The sequence below is a fragment of the Larimichthys crocea genome, chromosome XII, assembly GCF_000972845.2.
Source record: "Larimichthys crocea isolate SSNF chromosome XII, L_crocea_2.0, whole genome shotgun sequence".
Classification (NCBI taxonomy): Eukaryota; Metazoa; Chordata; class Actinopteri; family Sciaenidae; genus Larimichthys; species Larimichthys crocea.
Window position 1 is genome coordinate 13,510,652 of NC_040022.1, and position 24,052 is coordinate 13,534,703.

The 24,052-nt window shown below is 41.2% G+C and overlaps 1 protein-coding gene across 1 annotated transcript in view; it reads left to right on the top strand.

Annotated features, from left to right (window-relative positions):
* The first annotated feature begins 16,854 nt into the window (after positions 1–16,854).
* Positions 16,855–24,052, top strand: part of jupb (junction plakoglobin b) — a 139,472-nt gene continuing 132,274 nt past the window's right edge. Inside the window, exon 1 of the mRNA XM_027285407.1 lies at positions 16,855–17,178. The gene's annotated coding sequence lies outside the window, so the exon portion shown is untranslated. The remainder of the gene's footprint in view (positions 17,179–24,052) is intronic.

The window sequence follows — 24,052 nt, forward strand, 5'->3', positions numbered from 1 at the left end:
ATGAATGTTGATGCATCAACGAAACTGTCATTGAATCATTCGCTTCTCAACACTGAAAAAGCAAAGAATAATCACATCATCTAACCTTGAATATCCATCTTCAACAAAAATGATGATTCTGATGGAATTTCAACATTGAATCAATGTTGCCATGCTATCTGGGAAGACAACAGGGCACACCCTTTCTTATACAGCAGCTTGCCCCTAGGCCCACTCTACGTCCACTCCTAGAAACAACGTCAGCATTTTCTGACAGCTATATTCGCACATCCGGACATCATATTAAAATCACTTACAATCTCAGTCTCCACCCCCTGAAGAGGACTGTTGTCAGTGCCATGGGGCCTGATTCAGGACTTCTTATAATCCTGCAACACTTCTTCGGCTGACATCAAGTTCTTGCTATAAGCCTCTGCTTCAAAGCCTGTTGCCGCCATTTTGGCTAAGCAATTCTTTTTGAGGGTTTTCATTCCTCCAACACCATTATTTATTATTTCTGAGGAGGGTTTTCAACCTTCTTTTTGTTCCAGAGTTGCATGCTATAGTGAATGTCCTCCTGGATTAAATATAGTTTTACAAACTAAGACTAAACATTAAGTTTAACTATGAAACTGTCCCAGCATGTGACAGTGAAGAAGATCGCACTGGCCACAACAGACTTGTAAAACATCCTCAGCATTGTCCGGCAGATGTTAAAGGACCTCAGCCTCCTTAGGAAGAACAGTCGGCTTTGGCCCTTTTTGTAGACAGCCTCTGTGTTTCTTGTCCAGTGCACCTTATTATTCAAGTACACCCCCAGGTACTTATACTCCTCTACAGTATCCACAGGGACCCTCTGGATGGAAACAGGGGTCACTGGTGTTTTCGCCCTCCTCAGATCCACTATTAGTTCCTTCGTCTTTGTCACATTGAGCTGCAGATGGTTCAGCTCAGTTACCCACAGCAGTCCTGTATTCACTATCATCACCCTTGTCAATACAACCAACTATTGCTGAATCATCAGAGAACTTCTGAAGGTGGCGGGATTTGGTACAATAGTTGAAATCTGAGGTGAAAAGGGTGAAGAGGAAGGGAGAGAGGACAGTCCCCTGTGGTGCCTCAGTATTGCTGACCACCCTATCGGACACACAGTGGTCTACCCAACAGGTGGTCAACAATCCAGGACACGATGGGGGCCTCCACCTGCATCGCAGTCATCTTCTCACCCAGTAGAGCCGGACGGATGGTGTTAAATGCACTGGAGAAGTCAACGAACATGATTCTCACAGTGCTTGCTGGCTTGTCCAGATGATATATATATCAAGCCTTTTAGAAGGTCTGACTTCCTTTTGGCAGTTTGCATCCATGACCAGCAGGTATGGACAGGAGCTCACCAAACATGTACAGATGTTAGCTCTAAGTTAGCTAGACAGTTTTGTGTTCAGCTCAGCTCTCTGATCTCAGAACTCAGCAGGAACCCCAGACTTTGTTTTCATATAATATATATGTTTATGAAGTGGATCCATGAAGCTCCAGGATACTTTACTTCAGTTGAAACATTTTTGTCTGTCTGAGTCCTGCCTTGAGGCCATCCTTTTTCTTGATTGGTTGTGTCTTTAGTCAATTTGTGCTGCCTGTGTTTCCCCTCCTGTAGAAGCTGTTTGATTTTCAAAGTTCATCTCATGGTCTGTCTGAATACTATGACTATAAAAGGTAAATAGACTGTACTTATAGCATATACTGTAGCACCTTTCTAGTCTGATGACTCAAAGCACTTTTACACTACATATCTCATTCACCCATTCACACACTGATAGCATTAGGTGCCAACTGCTCATCAGTTTTAGGAGCTAACTATTCATATGCATCTTGCCCAAGGATACTTCGACATGGAGTAGAGGATTGAACCAGCGATCAGCTGATTAGTGGACAACCCGCTCTACCTCATGAGCCAAAGCTGCTCAATAAGGAACAACAGCTGATCTGACAAAGTCTGAGGAATGCTGGAGTAACAAAAGAGAGGTTGGAGATCCTCTGATCAGTGTTGTTTCTGAGGAAACATACAAGGCCAACAAACCAAACTAAACCATTGTAACTAGGAAGGTGACAAATATGACTCTGATGATGACACCTCTTTTTATTATGTATCCCTGACCTCATCCACTACAGACGATCTCCCTGCTGCTGTTTAACATCAGAAAAGCTATTTTCTGTCCCTGAACCTGTTTTTAGCCTTCATCACCTTCTGATTCAGCAGCATCCTGAGGTGCCAGCTCCGTCAGGAACACAGCACTCAGTCCCCTCATCTTGTAAATAATGAGAAAGTGAAGGCAGCGCTGAAAATAGAGAGTTCCCCTGTGAGCAGCAAAGCTGGTGAAAATTCACTCCAGTCAATTAATTTAAAAAAGTTAACAACTGCAATGAGACACAAGTACAAGTGGTCCTGTGGCTTAAAAGGGTTTTCTGCAGTGACAAACGAGGGTCAGCTTCCATTTCAACAAATCACTTCGTTCAAGTCATTAAGGGAAAACATGTAGATGTATGATTTAAAGGATCATACTGGTGGTTCTGCACGTTAACTTCATGCATGCTCTCCCTGTGATGTGCATGTGTGGATGTGAGACTGACTGTCCGATGTGTACCTGCCTCTCATGCTTTGCAGTGCAAGCTGACATATATGCAAGCAGACATACGTCACTCTGCTATCTACAGTATGACCACAGCCCTTTTGTATAGGTGCTGCTGACAAATTGAAAATGTAGAGGCACCTTGCCTAAAAGCTGCTGCGTCACAATTTACCTTGTCTTCCCCAAAGAGCAAAGGACAGTGAAAGAAGAGATCTGTGGCTTCAGGCCATCTGCAGAGAGGACAAAAATGCTAGTTGCTAAAGTGTGGGACCTGGCCAGTCAGTACGTGTACCTGTGTCTGTGGCAAACACTTCGTCACATTCTGTGTGGGGACTGTGGCTCAGGAGGCAGAGCGAGTCATCCACTAATCAGGAGATCGGTGCTTTGACTAGCTCCTCCAGCCTGCAAGTGTCCTTGGGCATGATGCTGAACCCCAAATTGCTCCCAAAGGCAGCAGCATCATTGTGTGTGTGTGGGTTAGAAGACTAGACTGCAGTCCATTTACAGGCGTGTGAATAGTGTGTGTAGATTGAACTGATCAGAAAAGTGTTTTATTTCTTTTACTATCAAATGTGTTTTTTACAGTATTCTTATTTAATACTATTAAACTGGTAAACACTTGAGAATGTGTATTTATCTCCAGTCAGAATAGAGGGACTGCTTTCACCCTAAAAAGAGGCCACATGAACAAAGTACTCCGAGGACTTCTCTCATCGATAGGCTCCAGCGCCTGCAGCCAAGATAATTGGTTACAGACGGATAGATGTTCTTACTTCTTCAGTCGTGGATGATTTGGTGACAGCTGAGGTCATGGGTAGTAACAGTAAATGTGTTTGAAGGTCTGAGTGTTCTGTTGGAATCGACCAGCAAGTGACTGCTCTGTCAGAAACGCAACAGAAGAACAACTCATGCAATTGTTTAAAAGGTGTTTACAAGGACAATGTGTGATGTGATTTCCATAGAATGGGATGTTCAAAAATGTGGATGGAAGTAAATTAATCTAAAAACCTCTGTTTTAATTTGAAAACAACAAAACATGTGGCAGCTGTCAGGCTGATTTCATTTGGAGACATGACCATATGTCTCTGTGCATTAACTGACGATTTTTATACAGTGATCGTTCAGACGTGTAATTCTTTAGTTTTGTTCATGTAAATGGTTCAGCTCAGTGAACCAGACATGTTGGATTTGAATGTTTTTTCTCGTGCATACATTAAACAGATGATATGTTCTGTCTCCTGTGTGATTTTTGAATGTATGTTGCTGTTGCCGTACAGTGTTGTTGGTGTGTGAGCACACAGGAAACGTGCAACACAAAGTCACCAGAGCAGATACCTCATTGATTTTTTGAGTGTATCATGTCACATAAGAATCTAACATTGTACAATAATTCATAATCCACTGTCAGACTGACACGTCCAAAGACCTGTAGCGTGAGTTGTATCTCTGCCTCACCACCATACTGACGACCTTTGAATGTGACACACCACCGGATCAGTGGACCACTAGATATTTAATTACAAGCTCCACCAATTTGAGTTGTACTGCCGTTTGTGCTCTTCAATAAGTCCAGTAATTAAAAACTTGTCAACTGCAGCCAGGAGACACGTGACCGTCCATGGTACAGAATGTACTGTACACTCTTCCACTCTTACACAATAAATTACTTGGCAAAATCAAACAGTGTGTTGACACAACAATGGGAATAGAAAATATATTTGTCCGCTCCGGTAGCATGTAGTAGCAGAAAAACTATTCCTGGAGAAGAAACAAGTAAAAGTGTACACACACCCCAATACTAAACATTTATACATCATACATTTGTATTGCATTTGTATACATTTGTTTTCCTTCACAGCGCAGAAGTATAACAACTTTTTGCAATAATCGATGTGTATTGAGAGGATAGCACATTAACAGGCTAAGAAATGAGTACACAACAAACTTGAATGTTTCAGTGAATTTTCTAAAAAGTAATATAACTTCAACGTTGTTTAACTTTTTGGGGTTAGGGTTAGCTTAATTCAATCAACTTCTTGCAACCCCATGTCGGCTGAACATCTCACAATGAATGAGGTTAACTGGTAACAGGTTGGTAACACGATTGGATCTAAAAAGAGCATGGACTGAGGTGAAGTGGAAAACTCTCCTGTGAACGGGTCAAAATTTGCTAACAGCCAGTCATCAACCAGGTCCCCAGCAGCAGACCCAGCAGCAGCTAATATTACTGACTAGTCCAGCAGCAGTCAGTCCAGCTCGGCGTCTGTCTTTCAGCCTTTTATTTCACAAAGCTTACTTAACTCCCAGGGTGCTCTGGGATCACAGTCCAGGCAGCCCGGCTAACAAACTGAGCTAACATGAGCTAACAGCAGCTACAGTTGGCAGCAGTTTACTTCACTGTCAATCAGGAAACTCTGTAAATCACAGAGAGTTGGGGCAGAGCAGCCAGGAGGAAAACCAGAAAAGATTTTCCCCATAAAATAAAAATGATCCAGTATCACGTACAATGGACCTACAGGCTGCAGATTGGGAATGAAAGTGACACCATTAGCTGTGGCGCAGGTGATAAAGCAGGTTCTCTACTGGTCTCTGGTTCAATTACTGGCACACTGACACTTTGGACGTCCTTGGGCTAGATACTGAACCCCAAATGACTCCCTCAACTTACTATTATCAAGAGTGTTTGGAAAGGAAGCACTGTGTCCCTCCTGATGAGCAGTTGGCAGGCAGCCTCTGTCATTCACCTGGTTCAGTCCAGTCAGTGTAGCATCAAAATAATTTAACATTTATTATTTCATTGTTTAACAGTTATATAATGTTGCCTCAACATTGAATCAACATTCATACCATGAACACTGCAAAACCGTGTTGATGCCTGCAAGTTAACAGACTCAGCCACCAAACACACTCACGAGAAAGAAAGCAAGAAAGAAATAAAGAAAGAAAGATAATACAATTTCAGAAAAGTGAAACACATTATTTTTCATTTTCACTAAATACCTGTTTGAATGAATCCTGTACTGGAGAGAGGAAAAAATTAAAATTTAAAGAATGAAAAAAAAAAAAACAATTAGGAATCAAATAAAGACGTGTGAGAGGTGAGCAGTGATGGATATTTTCTCACCATGGTAACATGTTGATGGTGCGTGACACACACACAAACCTGGAGTACTTGCTCAGCTGGTAATTATAGAAGCCAATGAGGCTGAGAGGAGCAACAGCACAAGCTTCAGCTCTGAAAGAGAGACCTACTGTCACCCCTATCATTCTTATTAGACCTACACATCTGCTTTTAGTCGTATAGATGTGTTGATTAAAACTTCAATAGATGCTGAATGCTATTAAATGTCATTAATTGTTGTAAAACTCTCATTTACTATCAGAGGACACACATAGATGTATACTGTGGTCTACTCTTGTCTGTTCCTTCCCAGATTTTCTCACGTTTACTTCCTAAAAAAAACACATGATTTTACTTTCACACAAACTCTCTCTCTCTCTCTCTGTCTCTCTCACACACACACACACACACACACACACACACACACACACACACACACACACACACACACACACACACACACAATGACAACGCCATGAGTTCTCAGACATCATGTTCCTGAGTTGTGACTCAAACTGCTTACAAATCTCTACATTCACCTCAATAAGAAATGTGGTAAAACGACTTTTGAGACTGACGTTTATAGAGAGTCCCACATGGTCCTGCAGGATTCCAGACAAACATGTCCATCTAACTCTGACATCATCTGAAAACTGTCATTTTATAAGCTGCAGCTGTTAACTCATGGAGTCATGATGGGTTACAGTTTGCTCAATTTGAATTCATGCAATCCGTTAAAATAGTAACCAGCCAGCGAGGAGTCAAATAATGTTAGACAATTTAATGGCTGAAATAACTTGATGAACTGCAGATATGCAACATATTGTTCAAAATCAAATCCAGTTTTGTTGTAACATACATAATCATACACAGGACAACATATGATGAAATTCTTAGTTACGTAGCACCAGCACTAGTAGCAAATAAAGATGAATCTGACAATAAAATTTAAGAGAATCAAACAAACTGATTACATAAAATAAAAATCTATATAAATGAACAATACAATTAGTCAGTAGAATCAATAGAGCCATGTTTCCATCCAAATGTATCACAAATTTTGAAGATTAAGTGTGAAAGATGTGTGCCTATATAGCTGAGATATAATAGGGGATTGTAAGGTAAGTGAGGTATTCAGGTGCAGTTGCAATCTGCAGCTTCACCTCTACATCTCTCTCTGTCGGACCTGGGGTGATTGAGGTCCTTCACGATTCTCTCAGCATTTGCCTTGCACCTCTTAGTGTAAATGTCTTGTAAGGCTGAGAGTTGACATCTGATGGTGCGTTCAGGTGAACCTCTGCTGGGCCTGGGATACTCTATTGTGGAGGTATAGAAAGTCTTCAGGACATTGAGGGGCAGTTTGAAGTCTCTCAGGCATCTGAGGTGGTAGAGATGGTGTCAACCTGAGAAGACCATGACAGGTTCTATGTGACGCTATCTATACACTCCATAGAGACCCCATTAATCCTGAGGGGATGATAATTCCATCTTCTGCTACTTACCAAAGTCCATGAGTTTCTTAGTTTTGCTGATAGTCACAGAGAGGTTTTTCTCCTCACACCAGTTGCAGGTGAGCCGTCTGGAGTCTGCTCATCAGGAAGCTGAAGATCCAGTTCCACGGGGTGGTGTTACATCCAAGGTCTTCAAGACAAGGTCTTCAAGACAAGGTCTTTGCGACAACAGCTCACAAACAGCATTTTAACATAACTTCCCTTCCTGATGTCCACATGGGCCAGGGCACTGTGGATGAGGTGATTTATGGCATTGTCTATGTGTCTGTGGGTTTGAAGTCAGTGATAGTAAGGAGGTCATGAAGTCTTTGACAAGCCTCTTAAAACACATCATCGCCACAGAGATCAGAGCTGTTGACAAGCAATCATTTAAGCAACTGAGTTGAGGTTTCTTCATAACAGGGACCACAGTCAACAGAAAAAGGTTGCCAGCTGGTCAGTGTGGAGAACACATCAGATTCTGTCCGGTCCTACTACATTTCTCATAATGTTGTGCATGCCTCTATCTATCTAACTCTGGCCATGACGACTGATGGTGTTAGCCTCGAAGCATGCGTACAAGGTGTTGAGCTCTTCAGAGAGACGTCTGCAGTCACTGTCCTGAAGCAGCTTTGCTTTGTAGTCTGTTACGTAAGTGATCCATGCCACAAGCATCTGGAATCAGTATGTTGTAATTATGATTGCATTTTATAATAGTGTCTTGGCCTCCATCACTGCTCTACAGATGGTGTATGATGCAATTTTGTGTTCAGCTCAAGTAATTCATAATCTTTAGCCCCTTTCAGATGTGCATCTTGTTATGTAGATTTACATGTTCTCCTTCATGGTTTATGTAACCAGTCTTACAGGATCAGACCTAACATTTCAAAACGTTTCAAAATATGTTCCTGATTATCATTTTAATGCACAAAGAAAACTAGTACAATAAACTGTGAAACACTCAATCACAAGATTGAGTCAGTTTTACAGCAAGTTGTTGAGATGTTTTCCTGTACAGTGTCTTTTTTTCCTGACCAAAAGACAAACAGGCAAAAAAGAAGAAAAAATAAACAAATAACTGTAATAACTCTGTAACTCTGCCCATCTTTTAGTCTGCTTTGACTGCACAACTTGAAAGGTTTTCTGCAGTGATTAAAACAGTGCTACAGAGCAATGCCTAACATTATTATAATCTTTAATCCATCTCCAAGACGTCACCTTCTATTTTAATAAGCTTATAAACACATGTGTTTTCTGCATTTGGTTGGATTTTCTTAGTTTTCAGCTTTTCTTCTAAATGCCTTTGTGTGTTTTCTTAAGTTCCAGTGCATGAGCTCTCAGGACTAGTGTAAGATTGGTGTTTTGGGGTTGCTTGAACCTGTGTGCACTTTCTTTCCACTGACTCCCCAGTAGAAAGAAAGTGCACACGGGTTCAAGATATCTTATGGAGAATAGAGAATTCATCAGTACACTTGTCATAACATGATGCCACCTCCATTCTGAAGAAGCTGTCCTCTCTTGCTTGTCTATATGCCCTCAGAACTACAAGAGACACTACAAGAGAGGCTTCTACATTATGTGTCTAGGGAGTGAAACAGCCCTATCCTTTGACCTCGGTTACCATAGTAATGATCAGAATAGAGACTGCTATCCTAAACAAAAACATACAGCTACTCTGTATCTTAAGGAGATGAAGTGAGTGTCCCCATAGCAATCTAACATTTAACAATGTCCCTACACTGACCTGAAGATATGCTTGATCCTGTGTAACCCCATATTTATCGTGCTACAATAGAGTATTTCCTCAAAGGGAGCACAATAACACGGCTGTTTAATAAAATGGCTGAACACAAATTAGACAATATCTAATGCCTGAAATTTTATATCCGGAGATGTTTGAAAGAATGAAACTACAATAAAAAATGCTGTTAAGTCATCACTGGTCCAGATCTGCAGATCATCAGGTATGGGGAATCAAGTATACCCCATATCTCCGTCGTTATAACACACTTTCTGCAAAAAGAAACGCACAAACCTTGCAAACCATGCATAGGTGCATGTCCGTAACGTCCAATTCTACACAAAGCTAGGACAGTAGTTATCTTAGCCCGGGTAATAATCCAGCCTGAAATGTGCACAATAAAAAGTAAGATTCTGTATTTCATAAATAATGAAACTGATAAGAAAACGTATGATGTTTGCAGCGACGGAAAGAATGCTGAAAATCTGTATTCAAGTGGAAGTACTTACATTACTGGAATATTACCAACTAAAAGTACAACTACTGGTGTTAATACTAAAGTAAAAGTGCAGAGTGTTCTTTTAAAAAACTAGTATCAGTTACTTTTGAACTGTTGTGTTTTAATACATTATCTATAAGGACGTCAATTGAAAGAGGAGATCCATGTATAAAAAACCCCACACCCAAATTCCTCTGATGAATGATAAAAGATATGAATGTATGATTTGTTTTCTAAAAATAATATTCAGATAAAACAGGGATTCTGTTAAAAGATACTAAAATTACGTCTGAACCTGCATGGAGCACATGAAGTTTCTTACAATGCCCTGCAACAGCCAGGCCAGAGACTCACTCAGATTTGCTAGCAATGCGTAGAAAAAATAGAACAGATGCTAAAACTATTGCTGCCTGTCTGACTGTCTGAACAGCCCGGTTATTTAACATGGGGGCAGTGCTTTGCAGTGCTTATGCCTCCTGAGTGTTCCAAATTCAAACTGTTGGCATATCCAAGTGGTGAATTATGATTTTTAAAACAGTGAAGTAGATTTCTAGTGTTACACATACTAGCAACACGTGTGACTTTTGCACCATAAAACAACTAGATCATTTTGTCAGGTGTCTCTGTCATTCTGTGGCTAGTATTACTGTTTTGCACTATGTAACTTGCTTTAGGTACATTCACCTGCAAGAAATACATACTGCTTTATGGCACTACGTCACACACAACTATTTGACTCATTTTGGTGAAACTGGATCATATTTTCTTATTTTTCCAGCTACTTCACCTCAACTCTTTGTGATTTACAGAGTTTCCTGATGAACAGTGAAGTAAACTGCTGACAACTGCAGCTGCTGTTAGCTAATGTTAGCTCAGCTTGTTAGCCAGGCTGCCTGGACTGTAAGCTCAGAGCAATAGTGTACTGCTGGCCTGGCCAACCTGCGGCTCCCAAAACTAGTTAATAGTTTCATGCGGCTCTTCAGGAGCTTTCACATGACATGCGTCAAATATGCTTGGCTGGCGTTGCCATTCATTCCCCCTATGGCTAGATGGCACGCTGACCAGGTAAGCCTGTTTGAGTGACAAACGCGCGACAAGAGAATCTTTAGCGCGACATCATTTGCGTTGTAAACAATTTCCGTCATGTTAGCTCTCAAAATGGCAGGGGAAAAAAGCACAGCCAAACAAAAATATGAAGAAGAACACAGGACATTTTTGACAGAGTGTGAGAGTTTATATTTTTTTGTTGAACGTAATGGCAAGCCGATCTGCCTTATATGTCACGCAGCATTAGCGCATTTCAAAGCTTCAAATCTTCAGCGTCACTTCAGCTCACTCCATCCTAACATCGAACAGGAATTTCCAAAAGGGACTGAACTTCGCAAGCACAAGTTGGTCGCTTTGAAAAGTCAGGCAGAAAAGCAGATGCAGTTTTTCCAAAAATTTACGAAACACTCGGAGACCGTAACGCTTGCATCATATCAACTGGCTTGGAATATAGCACGGGCTAAAAAGCCATACAACGAAGGGGACTTCATTAAAAAATGCCTCATTAACGCCGTTGAAATCTTGTCTCCTGAAGACGACAAACTAAAACGGAGCGTATAAGACGTCCAACTGTCCCGCCACAGTGTTGAACGCAGAATATCGGATATTAATACGGCTGTTGAATCACAGTTGCACTCTGACCTTCAAGCATGTGAGTATTTTAGTGTGGCATTGGATGAGAGCTGTGACATACAAGACAAGCCTCAGTTGGCAATATTTGCATGGTCTGTGTCAAATGAATGTATGATCAAAGAAGAACTCCTTGATATTGTGCCATTAAAAGACAGAACCCGTGGCATAGATGTGAAAGAAACAATGATGGCTGCATTTGCAAAAGCAAATCTGCCCATACCGAAACTAACTGCAATAGCCACGGATGGAGCGCCAGCCATGATCAGATCCGTGAATGGGCTTGTGGGGCTGTGCAAAGCTGATCAAACATTTCCCGACTTTTGGAATTTCCACTGCATCATCCACAGGTAGCAACTCGTGTCTAAATCATTGAATTTAGACAACGTCATGAAGCCTGTGATGGAAATCGTCAATTACATCCGCACACATGCGCTTAACCACAGGCAATTCAGGAATCTCATTGCTGAGCTGGACCAAGGGCTTCCAGGTGACCTGCCGCTGCACTGCACTGTGAGGTGACTGTCAAAAAGCAAGGTACTCTCTCGCTTCTTTGAGCTTTTGGATGCCATGAAACTGTTCATGGAAGAGAAGGACAAGGACTATCCTCGGACCTCGAGTGGATTATGGATCTGGCATTTTTAGTCGACATGCTGTGTCACTTGGACAGACTGAACCTGACCCTGCAGGGTAGGTTAAAAATGCTGCCTGACCTGGTGCAAAGTGTGTTTGCGTTTGTCAACAAACTAAAGCTGTTCGAGGCGCATATTCAAAAGGGAGATTTAACGCATTTTCATACTATGCTAAAAGCCAGTGAGCAAGTCACCAGCGCCGCCCTGAAAAAGAAAAGAGACAGATATGCAACACTGGTTGCAAACCTGCACGAAAGCTTTGTGACCCGGTTCTGTGATCTACAACTGAAAAGACCACAGATTACGTTCCTCGTCGACCCATTTAATGCGGAGACAGACTGTTTGAAAGCCCCGCTCGTCACAGATGAGGCCGCGGCTGAGTTGGAGATGATCGATCTTTGTGAGGAGAATCAACTGAAAGCTGTTTTAAGGGAAGGGACCATTGAGTTCTGGAAAAGTGTGCCAATGAAAAAATACCCCAACATCAAACGGGCTGCGCTTAAGATACTGTCAATGTTTGGGTCAACGTACGTCTGCGAGTCTGTGTTTTCTACCCTGAAACATGTGAAATCAAAGCATCGATCTGTTCTGACTGACACTCATTTGAAAGAATTGCTTCGAGTGGCAACAACAGAATACAAGCCAGATTTGAAGAGGATTGTTCAAGATAAGGAATGCCAGAAGTCTCACTAAGCAGCATAGTAAGAGAAAAATGTTATTGAAAATGATTCTATTTTTGTTTGTGGACTTGCTTGAACTGAGAGTTTGTGTGTGTGAGACAGTGCACACAATGTTAACTGTTGAAAATAACTGATATTATCATGTTGGTGTGGTTATTTTCATTAAATCTGGCTGAGCAGAGGTCTGTGTGTGCGTACATACATGATTAAGGAATGGGATGAAGTTCATGTGTGCCCATGTGTATGATGTGGCTCTTTGCAGTAACACAGAAAAAAAAGTGGCTCTTAGTCTCTGACTAGTTGGCCACCCCTGATGTAGTGTATCAGAGAATATTTGGACCACCAGGAAGAGGAGGTTTTTAGACTCAGGTCAGTGGGAATACACCCGGGGTCCAGCGGCAGAACCGGAGCTGGGCAAGTGGGCAGCTAGTAGTACGGCTGTCCATATCTACCACAGTAGGATTACACTAACCTAAATCACAAAAACACAATTTTCTGTGCATTTGTACAAGCACCTAAAAAATGTAGTGAGCAGTTGTCTTTGTGTTAGCCTTGGATGTATGAGAAGCTTTTTTGTCTTTGTCTGGATTAGTAATCTATCAATGTTTGCACTTACTGTAAATCACTCTGGATAAAAGCTTATTAGTGGCTGCATTACTAATGTAAATGTTGCTTAGATTGCAGCAGAGTAAGCCGGTGCTTTCAGAAACATTCAATTACTTACCTTTTAACGTAATAGCTGCTTTTTGTAGCTGCTTTTATCTGAAGTCCTGGACAGTGCAGTGAGTGCGGTCATGAGTGTCCAGAGTGGAGCTCAAACCTTTCATGCAGCTGCTACAACTTTGTCTTCATCCAACCACAAAGGCAACCACTAACCCTTAGGAAAATCAATGATAATGAATCATTGACTTTGGTTTATTTACTGGGAAGGCTGCAGCCTCACTACATAATAATGTCATAATAATATGACATGTGTTTTTTGGATTCATATGAATGGCACATTACAATGATTTACATCCAATAATAGAATGGTCGATAGAGTAACAACAGAAAGCAAACCTGAACACTAATATACTCTTTACTGAAGTAGCCACAGCAACCACAGAGGCGAGAATACTCAATCCAAGCATGAAAATGAACAAGAGGAGAGGAAGAAGGAGTGACGTATCAGCCACAGTCTACTATGCCCAGGTCCAGTGCACCCAACCCCAGTGCCTTACCCTGTGGGTGGTGGGCCCACAGGATGGTAGCCATCAACTGAGGTGGTTCAGGCACCTGATCAGGATCAGAAATGCATGTAGTAGCTTGTGTAGCTGCTAACTGATACTCGATCAGTGAAGGAACTAAGCTGCTGCAAAGCTATTTGATTCAGAAAGCAGCGATGCTTCCACTGTGCTACTGGGAAATGTAGTTAAACTAGTAACGCTGCTACGGGCCAACACTGACTGTCACTCTGTTTACTCAAAAATTAGTTAATGCAGTTTATTTAGTAGTTAATGTATTTATCATTTATCAGATTTTATTAATACATCACACAAACACACACACACACGTGTGTGCCACAGGTGTCATGTATCTCACCAGCTGATTCTCCATCACTCTAACATTGCAGAACGTCTTGGGCATTCATCGTCCTTTGGCTCCGATTCATGTTTCCAATCCATCTACCTAGCCTGAGGCTGCGGCTTTGGTTCTTGCATGACACCAGCTCCGCTCCCCATCAGCATTCCCCGCTGGCTCCCCCCTTGCTGCGAGCCTGAAAACCTCTTGCTCCCAGTGGTCCAAAGCTCTTTTGCCAGTGGTGTGAAGAGAAACACAGCGCTTTGACCTCAAGCTTCAAGCAGCACAGGCTGAGTTAACTAGCTCAGTGGTTAACTGATTTTGTGAATCACAGAGAGTTGAGGCAGTGCAGCTGGAGGAAAACCAAAAAAACATTTTCTCCATAAAATATGATCCAGTATCTGAAGCCCAAAGTGATAAGAGCAGGTGTCAGAGTCATCATTCACCTTGTTACAAGTCAGTGTAGCATCCCAGTGATTTAATTTGAAGGTAAAAAAAAAATGACACAAGGCTTTAAACTAAAACTAAATATCTTTGGGCCTTTGAAGAAATTTGAAGATGTCACCTTGGCTCTGGGTGCACATTCTTTTTTCTTCTACTCTTTTTTTATAAGCTGTATTGATTAACCAGAACAACAACCAACTGGGTGAAATCGTGATGAGTTGCTGCTGTACTGGATTAAATCAGTTAAGTGTTCCAGAGGTCAGGTGCATTGCTGCTGCCACCTCAGCGCTCCTTAGTCTGGGAGTATATTTGCAGCATTGCTTTCCTAATGATAGTGCTCTGTCATGTCTCCATACTCTGTTCTGTCACCTCCTATTCTGCTCACAAGGCCTAACAGACTGTTGATGAATAGTTTTGTAGTTTGAATCTGTTCTATAGGCCGTACACATTTACATTTTTCTCTGCTTTCATACTGTCCTGGAGTCAGTCCTGACTGCACACTATGTGCTTGTGTAACAGCTCATGGCTCCAACATTTTTCTGCTTGCACAACTGGAAATGTGGTGTCGCAGCCTCGCCCCTGCTCCACTGAGAGAACATTAAATTAATAGCAGATAGTCACGGAGACTTTGCACATCCTTTTCAATCACTTGGCAATAATTGCAGCAGTGTTTCTGCACAGCTCCTCTCCGCTGGGCGGAGACTGCTGCCAGAGATGCTCTATGGTTGAGAAGAAGGCTCACTCAGTAAACTGCTGTGCAGCACAGATGGAATACAGGGTAGAATTATTGGAATGAGGCCAGTGGTAAAGCACATCCTCAAAGGAATATTACAAAAAACAACTCACTATGAACACTGAAACTGAAATATCTTACATATATTATATAATTTGAGAGGGCAGTACATCTTAAAGCCTCATGGGAACAGACACATATGTAATAGATTATAGATATATTATAGATATTATGAAGGTATTAATGTGTAACTACAAATGCTGATTACAGTTCAGGCTCAGGTTTACATATGATTATACAGGTACAATCACAAACCCAAGATCAATAATATCAGCTTCATAACATTAGGTTCACACACACACACACACGTATCTTTTTAATGCAGTATTTATAGGCCTTTCATTATGTTTTCTGGCATTGTTCCACCACAGTAATAATAGATTTTGTGTTTAATTACAATCAATTAAAGGAGCAGTGTGTAGGACTTAGTGGCATAGCGGAGAGCGTAATGCAGTGCAACCTCATCTACTTCACTTCATGAAAAAGAAACTACTGTAAAAAACCATAAAAGCCCCATGAGAGCCAGTGTTGAGTTTGTCCGTTCTGGGCTACTGTAGAAACATGGCTGTTTAACATGGTGGACTGTGTGTTAGAAGACCTGTGATGTCTATAGATATAAAGGATTTATTCTCAGCTAACAAAAATATAACCATCCATATTTTCAGATGATTATACACTAATGAAAACATAGTTATGAACATTATATTATATCTATGTCATATTCTGTAAATAGAGCCTCCTAAATCTGACACATTGGACCTTTGAATTAATTCAAAAGTAAAAATATTATTGTTAAATTTGCCAATTTATAATTGTATAGAATAGATCAATTATTATTTTTGATATTAATAAAATCTGTTTAAATTGTGGTATGGAATGGCTGGGATTGACCACATGAGTTCCTCGGTTTAAATGTGGAGGTCCCTTTCATGTGAAGATAACCATGAACATTAACAACACATGATCAGATGGAATATGAAACATATGAAACAACAAAAATAATCTGAGGACATGAACCACATTCATACAAATGTTTGACCTTCTTCATCTGGACCAGAGTGGATTGATTCTGCATCACAGCACGTTTGAAGTGTTTCAAGCTGTTCTTCTAAAAGACAGAACAAAACGCTCGGTGTCATGAACACAGGTGATTCATGACAAATCAAATGTTGATACCGGCTCACACTTCAGGACAGCTCACTGCACTCAGACTAGGAATGACAGCACGTCACGATGGATGTATTTATGTACAATGTCCTTCATGTGGACAGTAAGGTTGTGGTCAGGATGCTGATGGGCTTCTCATGTCTGACTGTCACATTACACACAGGCAGGTACAAACTCATGGTCCCTTTTTTGCTCTCCAGAACCACAATCTGAGCCAAAGTTAAGCTGTACCATAGCTGCCATTCGCACATTTGACCCAGTGGACGGATACTCACTGTTGGCACTGACATACATGAACGGACACTGCAGTTAAGATGTGAAATTCACTTGAAACATCTTAAAACATTCTATGAGTCACTCCAGGTGAGGTTGATGTGGAGCCGAGCAGGTGCCGCACGCAGCCTTTGGACCACAATGCACCGCATGGCAGCATTGGCCGTATATGAAGCGTGAAAACGACGCCTCTCACCATCAGAGTGAGACCTCTTCCGTCCCTCCCTCTCCCCCTGTCCTCCCCCTGCTCTCTCCCCCTCCTCTCCCGTGACGCTGAAGCAGCCGAGCCGCTGCCGGTTCGTTCCCCTCACTCCGCCCGGCTTGCTGCGTGCTGCACACCGCGTTTTGACGGGAGACACACCGAAACAGAGCGGGTACAGAAACCACCGGGAACAGATCTGCACCTGAAGTGCACGCACTGAGGATTAACGGAGAGGGAAAGTTGAAGCGCTGCTGCGACAGGGAGCCGCTCCACACTGCTGTCCAGTTAACAAGGTAACCAAACCAAGCTGACCTGTCTTTTTACGCATGGCAACCGGAGAACGAGCCGGTCACAGCAGATGTGTGGAATAAAAAGAGGAGGGTGAAGAGTGACCTCCAGTCGGTGGTCTTCATGCAGCATCATGACCAGCATTAGAAACACAGAGCGAACTGAATCCCCTCAAAGTTCATCAGTCTCATGATGGCTCCGGGTTTACAGCCCCATCCTCACACCCCACACAAACACAGCTCAGTGATCAGTGAGCTGGGTGAATGCGGGTTTCACCTTTAACTGCATCCTTGAAGGGAATAAGTGTTGAAAGATGATGGAGGTGCGCACATGAGCTGCAGCGATGATGTCTGTGTTCAAAAGATAAATATGGATAATGAGATCTGGCAGTGCGCAGGACTTTGACGTCGCTGCTTCCTATATATACTGTATGTGTGTGTGTGTGTGTGTGTGTGTGTGTGTGTGTGTGTTTGTGTGTGTGTACAGTCATTGGAAAGAGACTGTTTGGAAACACAGCGCGGTTTGTGGGTTCAAGTCCCCCCAGTGTGGCTTTCCATGTCGCCTCGTGTCTCGCGCATTTTGCCCCTGCATGACATTCATTCTCTCTCTCTCTCTCTCTCTCTCTCTCTCTCTCTCTCTCTCACACACACACACACACACACACACACACACACACACACACACACACACATTCCCTCTCCCCTTTCCCATCTATTCACTTCAGTTCAGTAAGCTCTCTGACTTCAAATCAAACAAATCTTCCATGTAAAATATCTAAAAATCCTCTCTCTCACTCTTTGCACGTGTGTGTGTGTGTGTGTGTGGGCAGCAGAAGCGTCTCATTCTCAACAGATGTTGAGGGTGAAGCTATGAAATGCATCTGGAGAGAGAGAGAGTGAGAGAGAATCCCTTAGGACAGATGTAATTGTCACCAGTGGTATTTAACTCTGTCTGTCTCTCCCTCACACACACACACACACACACACACACGTTTTCACACTGTCTCCTTGTTTCTGCTGTTGACTCCACATTCTTTGGCTGTGACAGGCGGGTGTAGCAGCCAGAAAGCTAGCCAAGAGTGTGTGTGTGTGTGTGTGTGTGTGTGTGTGTGTGTGTGTGTGTGTGTGTGTGTGTGTGTGTGTGTGTGAGCACCGGTGCATGTGATTGGGTGGGTTCACTCTTTTCCTCTCCTTGCTCAATATTGGACTGTGCGTGTAAACATATATGCAGTGTGTGTGTGTACCTCTGTGTGTGTGTGTGTGTGTGTGTGTGTGTGTGTGTGTGTGTGAACAGCAGTGACCAGTGGGGGGCCATGACCATCTCACCTGTGACAGACCTCATTTATATGTAAAACCTTTCATCTATTCTTACCACTGGTTAATAATTCACAAACAGTCGTCATCTGTTCGTTCGTTTGTCCGGCTGACCGCCGGTTCTCCTGCAGGTTTCAGTCGTGCTCTGTGTGTGTGTGAGAGAGTAGATTTATCACCTTTCTAACCATTTCATCAGGTGAAGCCTGTTTTCCCTCTGAGGGGACTCCAGCCTTCAGGCTCTGTTTGGAAATGATAAAGATTCATTGCTGATGTGAATTTAACGGTAGCACAGCGCAGATCCAATTCATATTATGGATGAGTGACAGCATAATACTGGAGATAATTCATAATTCACATCGCCGTATTTAATTTAATTCTTACACCATAGCATGGATATTATTACATGTCTGTGAAGACTGAGTTTAATGTCCTGATGTGGGATTTCATGTCAGTTTAGACTTTATTTTATGTATGTTTAATATTTGTATTTAGAATGTTGTCTGTATTAGATGATTACAGTTCACAGCCAAAAATCATGGGGAGAGACAGATGGGTGCAAAATCCAACAAAGATCCTCAGCTTGGGGGTGTAGATTAGCTCAGTTGGTAGAGCATCCCGCCCCATGTATGAAGGCCCAGCAGCGGCCCAGGGTTTGAATCCGACCTGCGGCCCTTTACTGCATGTCAGCCCCATCTCTCTCTCCCCACATTCCTGTCACTCTTCAGCTGTCTCTATCAAAAATAAAGCTTGAAAAGGCCCAAAAAAAATCTTTAAAAAAAGAATGGACGAGGATGTTGAGGGTATATGGTGGACCTTTGTATCTTTGTAGGAATGCAACTGTTGTTATGTTATATTTTAAAATTTGAAATAATTTCAAAGTACTCATTGTTCTTCAGCTTTGCACTCCGCAATAGCACATCGTAAGGAGACATGGAAAGTGTGGTGCTTACACTCAAGCTGCTGTCAGTATTCAGGTTTTTGGTGGTTTGTGTTCATTTGGGCGACTTTTGTGACATTTGTGTGTTTTTCCCATATTAAAAGTTATTTCGGTGAATCAGGCCTCCTTTCAGCTGTCCAGTCTGACCGCTGTGGTGCAAAGTGTTTACTTCAATTCATATTCAGCTCCACAGTCATAGGTGTGTTATTAAGAGCATTCCATCCAAAACTTTATTCTAATATTAGTATTCTGTTTCATGTTGCATCGTCAGAACTCAAAAAATGTCTGTCACTGTTTTTTTAGATGCCGTCATATTTGGAACAAAGCTGCATTAAATGTTATATTCTAACCTGAATGCATTCAATAGTTTGTTTCACTGAACCATGTGGAAATTAATTGTTGGAAACTGTTTGGAAATGGACAGACACCTTAAAAAAATACTTGTCATGTGATTGGATAAACCATCTGTCAGTCACTGGCGACCTTCATGCAGTTTATTTAATGAAATGTATGACGAAGTCAAACTCTCAGTGAAGACAGTTAGAAGAAGAGTGAACACATCTTCCTAAATCATAACCCTAAAAACAACTCTTATTTTATTATTATTATTATTATTATTTTTATTACACTTTAAAGTAATTATATTTTCCTCTGGGCCTCCTCCCATAATAAACACAACGTTCACCTGCTTTATGGGCCATTGAGTTATTTTAAATTATTTATTTATTATTTTCTCTGTATTGAGGTCCACATTTTTTATTTGCACTATTAATTTCCAGACTGAAATTCACAGTCACACAGATTTTATTCAGATTCAGTTCACACTTACTGTTTTTTTTTTTTTTTTGAGATGAGGTTCACAGATCACGTTTTATTGTGTGATTCATTTTTTGAATAATATTTGGTGAGACACTAAACTCAATATGAGGAGTATAAATAGCCGAAAACAATTTAGCACAGGAAATGAGGCAGACAGCTTCTAATGACTTCAGGTGTGCAGCGTTACAGCAGCGTCAGACAGCCACCAGAGAGGCTGTGAACTCTTGTTCCTTGTTTGTAGTTTGTTTTGGGAACGTCATGATGAAAGTGGCAGTGTTAATGTAGTGGCTACTTCTCCCATAGATGCAAGAAAGAAAATGTTGCTAATTTGACGGCACATTTACTCGGTTAGTCATCCAAAGTAACAACGCAGAGCTCTGGTGAGTTTCACATCTCTTCTTTATTTACACTTGGACAGTCAGATTGCTGTCATTGCAATAAAATCACAAATCAAACGTACCTTTGCCACCCACACCTCCCAGGTACTGAGCTCCATTTAGAATGAATGAACTTCTGACTGCTACAATACATGCGATCACTGAAGTTCTTTGATATTTGATGATATTTTTGTGAATTAGCTCCAGCTCTCCTTTCATGAGGGAAGAACACGGAAGGTCTCTTTTTCAGAATCACAGAATCCTCGAGCAAGAACACATTCCTATTAAGTTGTCTAACATAACTATTATTCATCCAGACAAGCTGTCCAAGAACACTTTCTTATTTATTTATTTCCTGTTTACAGCAACCGCAGTGAGGACCAGTTGTCTGGGGACTAGGAGGGGTTCCTCACACACAGGCACACACACACACACACACACACACACACACACACACGGTGAGAATGATTTGACAGGTGAAGAACAGTACATTTTCCGCACTGGTGATGCTGCAGCTATGGGGCTGTTTGCAGTAAACCTCTGAGAAACATCAGAGGTTACAAAACAGGTTTGGATTTTGGTTTCATAAGTTATGGATTGTGTTCTCTTCTTTTAGAGAATGTATTTAAAAAAAGAAAAGAGTTTTCTTGATACTACGATCACTGAGGTAATACCACACTACTAATACAACTTATAATGCTGCCTCTCTCAGTGCAGCTACTACACCGCTCAGATAGCTGCTACTGTTAGCACTGCTGTTATTTCTATTATTATTATTATTATTATTAGTATTATTATTATTATTATTATATTAGTATATTATAATTGGTTATATAATAGGTAGTATTGCAGGGAACGTTCATTATCGAGTGAAGGTCTTTTGGTTATGGAAAGTAAAGCACCATGTCTGAACAGAAAGTTATGATGACTTTTTGTTTTATTGATTTGTTGTTCTTATGATATGGCTGTAGAGAGCTGTCTCTCAGCTGTCTCTGTATCTCACTTTTATTTGTGATCTAGTGAATGCATGGCAAAATGATTTGTTTTCTCTATTATGATAGAGCTATAATATCATCTCTGTTTGATGAAATGAAATGATTATTTTTTTCAGAAGGATTCTTAGAAACTAGCTCACAAAATCAAGCTAAAACTCTGTAATGAGACATTTACAACCAGAAATGAAAATCTAGAAATGATTCTAACAACAAACATGTGTCTGCTTCAGGCTCCACTCTCCTGTTACTGTCCGCCTCAGCTGCTAAACTATCAACAACAAGGCTGTCCACCATGTTTCCACAGAGCACATTGGCCTAATCAAAGCTATTTGACTATTTTAGATTGAAATCATCATAATCCAGGTTAATAATCATCTGACACTGACGTGTGCATCAGTCTGACTCGGTTCAGAGATCACAGCTCGTCGTCTATCCTGGACTCAAAACTCAAAATGTTATTTATCCAAAGCTCTCCACCTTCTATCTATAGGTTTGAGTAGAGTTTTCAGTAAAGGGAGATGTGACTACAACCAAGCCCTTAAAGTGACAGACAGAGACAGAGAGAGAGAGAGGGAAGGGGGGGGGCTCCACAGAAGAGGAGCCTGATAGCTGAAAGCTCTGGCTCCCAGTCTACTTTTGGAAACTATAGGAACCACAAGGAACCCAGCATCCTGAGAGCGCAGTGTTCTAGAGGGGTAGTAAGGTACTATGAGCTCTTTTAGATATGATGGTGCCTGACCATGAAGAGATTTGTAAGTAAGGAGAAGAATTTTAAATTCTATTCTAGATTTAATAGGGAGCCAATGCAAGGAAGCCAAAATGTGATCTCTGATCTTGGTTCCTGCGTCTGATTTTGGCGATGTTACGTAAGTGGAAGAATGCAGTCCTCGAAATTTGTTTTATGTGGACGTTAAAGGACAAATCCTGATCAAAAAGTGTGTGTGTGTTTAGTATTGAGTCATATTGTATTAATGTGTGTCGATGTATTCTGCTGCTCTTGGCATTACTGCCACTGCTACTACTGCTGCTACCACCTCCTCCCCTCCCTAGGCGTGCACGTTAGAATCAAAGAAGAGGTGTGGATGGAGAGGCATAAGGCTAAAATAACTGTGAGGAGGAAGAGACTGGTTCATGCTGATGTTCTGAAAAGTTAGTTATTGCATTTTGGCCACTCACCAGCGTGGTTAGCAGTCGAAGCAGCTGCAGTGGCTGTGACACATGGAGGATATTAAGGTACTATGTGTTTTACATCATGATCTCAACTGCCCATCACTTATGATTGGCCATGAATCCAGATGTTTTTCCAGATGTTAGTTTTGGATGTGCAGGAAAGGACAAACTCACTTTGTTGTCATGGTAACGATAATAAATGTGGTTTGAAACGGTCTCACTTTGGTTAGATTTAGGCACCAATGGTTCTGTTAAAGTTATTTGGCGTTAGTAGGCTTGAGTGCAACATTTCTGGTGTGTGGCTACAGGTACTGGCAAAATGAAACCAGGAATTAAGTAATGAAATAACAGATTAAAATTTAAGGATTTGATGACTCATTACATGACAAAACACTGCACAACTATTTAAAATAGTAAGAGATATATTCTACCAACTTATTATACAATATTCTCTCTGCAGTCAATGGTGAAGCAAATTAGGTGCTGTTATAGTTAGGTTCTATAATTTCTGCTGCTGCAACAGATGTTAAAGGTAGTAACAGCTGTTATTGTTGGTTATGTTTGCAGACTGATCCATCTGCCAGCCTGATATTGATATACAGTATACAATAAACCGAGCTGACAGAGAACAGACAGACAAAATGAATTCTTTGTCTCTGACTGTAAAAGAAGAAATCAACCTTGAATCTAGGGCTGCTCGGTTATGGAAAAAAATCAATATCACGATTATTTTGGTCAATATTGAAATCACGATTATTCAAACGATAAATTTTAAAGTTTCACAATGCATTTATTCAGCATTTCTCTCGCTCTCAAAAAACACTTTGTTATTGATTCTTTATGCAAAATATTCAAATTGAAAATAAATTTTGGCTACAAATATGCACTTTACAGCTGTTTTGCAATGTATAAAGCATTAAATCAATAAAAGAAATATACTTTATGGAACATTAAATAAGGCATAGAAAAACATAAATGTATTCAAAATAAACTATGGATCCAGCTGCTCTGCAAATTCTCTATTTATAGAACAAAATAAATATAATAAGCATAAGCATCAATAAGCAATAAACATCTTCTTGAAACCCTCACCCTTGACTGTATTAATGGGTTGCATATCTTTAGCTAAGAAATATCCAATGGCAGCTGTTAGGCCCCGTTTACATGTACAGAGAGACATTTCCCTTCGTTCGTACCGATGTTTTACACGCAAACGGTGAATTCGCCTCTGAAAACGAATCGAGTTTTAGGCAGCAGATGTGCCAAAA